Here is a 3,895-nt window from a genome sequence, read left to right as displayed (position 1 = left end):
ACAAAGACTTTTGGTAAAATGGATTTAAACTTGAACACTCAAGACAGAAAACCATGACAGACTTGAAACAGAAATTATCTGAATATTCCTTCCCTGAAAAATCTTTTTAACACGTGCCTTTTTAAGTTATGTTCTATAACTAACAGTATAATTTTCTTTATAAATATGTATATACATACATATATACACACATATTGCTAAGTGCATTAATACATTGATTTTGAAAACAGGGATATTAATGATCATTATGTAGAGGACAGATATATAATGATTAGAATATTGGGCTATTAATGATAATGTACACGTACTGTGTTTCAGGCACTATTCAAAGAGTTTTACATGCATTAATTAATCTAATCTTCACAACAGTCCTATAAGATCAGTACTACTGTTAACTCCCTCTTAAAGATGAATCAACTTATACATAAAGTAACTTGTTCAAGGTCACACAATAAGTGACACAACCAAGGTTTTAACCCAGTATTTTGCTTCCTATATTCTACCCCCACCCGTGTTCAATATTAATCTGCCCTACCACGTGACACGCTGGCCACAAACCCCACGGAAACTAGGGCCCAACACTTGCACTGGGTAACACAGATCTTGGAGCCAGATTTCCTGGGTTTGTACCTTAGCCCCAATATTTAAGCACTCTATGGCTTTGGGAAACTCAGGTAGCATGAATCTCATCAGTACAGAGAGACAGCTTCACTGAAAACTGATTGCAGAGTGGCAGGGGAAGCCAGATTCCACGATGGCCGCAGCAGGGTTCATGGCAAGAATCATGGTTTGCAGGCTGCCCCAGGCAGTCTCGTCTTCCTGCAGCTTGTAGACCCTCAGGCTTACAAGCTGTTTCAAGCACACCACCTTGAGAGTGTAATGTGTTTTTGAGACCATCTGTACCAAATCTGTGACTGAACCCAGTGAAGACCTCAATACAAACGTTTAAGATTTGGGCAGCACATGTGGAGACCTACTCTTTTAGCCACCAACTGCTGGAGACAGCCTCATAGACAAAGTGCTCCCAAGTCAGCCTGTTCTAGCTAAACAGCTATTGCAGACCCTCATAATCTGACTTCAGAATGGAGACCACCATATTCACGGTTGTGCAGTTGACAGGGTCTTAGTGCTCCAGCCGGGTGTCAGGTCTGAGCCTCTGAGGTGGGAGAGCTGAGTTCAGGACATTGGACAACCAGAGACCTCCAGGTCCCATATAATATCAATCAGCGGGAGCTCTCCCAGAGATCTCCATCTCAACGCTAAGACCCAGCTCACTCAACAACCAGCAAGCTACAGTGATAGACACCTTATGCCAAACAACTAGCAAGACAGGAACACAATGCCACCCATTAACAGAGAAGCTGCCTAAAATCATAATAAGGTCACAGACACACCAAAACACACCACTGGACAGTCCTGCCCACCAGAAAGACAAGATCCAGCCTCATCCTCCAGAACACAGGTACTAGTCCCCTCCACCAGGAAAGCTACACAACCCACTGAACAAACCTTAGCCACTGGGGGCAGACACCAAAAATAACAGGAAATATGAACCTGCAGCCTACAAAAAGGAGACCCCAAACACAGTAAGTTAAGCAAAATGAGAACAAAGAAACACAAAGCAAATGAAGGAGCAAGGTAAAAACCCACCAGACCAAACAAATGAAGAGGAAATAGGCAGTCTACTGGAAAAAGAATTCAGAGTAATGATAGTAAAGATGATCCAAAATCTTGGAAATAGAATGGAGAAAATACAAGAAAGTTTAACACAGACTTAGAAGAACTAAAGAGCAAACAAACAATGATGAACAACACAATAAATGAAACTAAAAATTCTCTAGAAGGAATTAATAGCAGAATAACTGAGGCAGAAGAATGGATAAGTGACCTGGAAGATAAAATAGTGGAAATAACTACTACAGAGAAGAATAAAGAAAAAAGAATGGAAAGAATTGAGGACAGTCTCAGAGACCTCTGAGACAACATTAAACACACCAGCATTCGAATTATAGGAGTCCCAGAAGAAGAGAAAAAGAAAGGGGCTGAGAATATATTTGAAGAGATTATAGTTGAAAACATCCCTAACATGGGAAAAGAAAGAGTCAATCAAGTCCAGGAAGTGCAGGGAGTCCCATACAGGATAAATCCAAGAAGAAACACGCCAAGGCACATATTAATCAAACTATCAAAAATTAAATACAAAGAAAAAATATTAAAAGCATCAAGGGAAAAGCAACAAATAACATACAAGTAATCCCCATAAGGTTAACAGCTAATCTTTCAGCAGAAACTCTGCAAGCCAGAAGGGAGTGGCAGGACATATTTAAAATGATAAAAGGGAAAACACTACAACCAAGATTACTCTACCCAATAAGGATCTCACTCAGATTTGACAGAGAAATTAAAATCTTTACAGACAAGAAAAAGCTAAGGGAATTCAACACCACCAAACCAGCTATATAACAAATGCTAAAGGAACACAAAAGAAGGAAAAGACCTACAATAACAAACTCAAAACAATCAAGAAAATGGTAATAGGAACATACATATCAATAATTACCTTAAATGTAAATGGATTAAATGCTCCAACAAAAAGAAATAGACTGGCTGAATGGATACAAAAACAAGACCCATATATATGCTGTCTACAAGAGACCCACTTCAGACCTAGGGACACATACGGAATGGAAGTGAGGGGATGGAAAAAGATATTTCATGCAAATGGAAATCAAAAGAAAGTTGGAATAGCAATTCTCATATCAGACAAAATAGACTTTAAAATAAAGACTATTACAAGAGACAAAGGAGGACATTACATAATGATCAAGGGATCAATCCAAGAAGAAGATATAACAGTTGTAAATATTTATGCACCCAACATAGGAGCACCTCCATACATAAGAAAAATACTAACAACCATAAAAGGGGAAATCGACAGTAACACAATCATATTAAGGGACTTTAACACCCCATTTTCACCAATGGACAGATCTTCCAAAATGAAAATGAATAAGGAAACACAAGCTTTAAATGATACATTAAACAACATGGACTTAATTTATATTTATAAAACATTTCATCCAAAAACAACAGAATACACTTTCTTCTCAAGTGCTCATGGAACATTCTCCAGGATAGAGCATATCTTGGGTTACAAATCAAGCCTTGGTAAATTTAAGAAAATTGAAATCGTATCAAGTATCTTTTCTGACCACAACACTATGAGACTAGATATCAATTACAGGGAAAAAACTGTAAAAAACACAAACACAGGGAGGCTAAACAATATGCTACTAAATATCCAAGAGTTCACTGAAGAAATCAAAGAGGAAATGAAAAAATACCGAGAAACAAATGACAATGAAACACAATAGCCCAAAACCTATGGGACGCAGCAAAAGCAGTTCTAAGAGGAAAGTTTATAACAATACAATCTTATCTCAAGAAACACCTCAATTAAACAACCTAACCTTACACCTAAAGCAATTAGAGAAAGAAGAACCAAAAAACCGCAAAGTTAGCAGAAGGAAAAAAATCATAAAGATCAGATCTGAAATAAATGAAAAAGAAGGAAATGACAGCAAAGACCAATAAAACTAAAACCTGGTTCTTTGAGAAGATAAACAAAATTGATAAAACTTTTGCCAGACTCATAAAGAAAAAAAGGAGACAACTCAAATCCATAGAATTAGAAATGAAAAAGGAGAGATAAAAACTGACACTGCAGAAATACAAAGGATCATGAGAGATTACTACAAGCAACAATATCCCAATAAAATGGACAACCTGGAAGAAATGGACAAATCCTTAGAAAAGTACAACCTTCCAAGACTGAACCAGGAAGAAATAGAAAATATAAACAGACATTCACAAGCACTGAAATTGAAACTGTGAC

The sequence above is a fragment of the Neophocaena asiaeorientalis genome, unplaced genomic scaffold (assembly GCF_003031525.2).
Source record: "Neophocaena asiaeorientalis asiaeorientalis breed wild unplaced genomic scaffold, Neophocaena_asiaeorientalis_V1.1 scaffold150, whole genome shotgun sequence".
Lineage (NCBI taxonomy): Eukaryota > Metazoa > Chordata > Mammalia > Artiodactyla > Phocoenidae > Neophocaena > Neophocaena asiaeorientalis.
Note: the sequence above shows the minus strand (reverse complement) of the source record.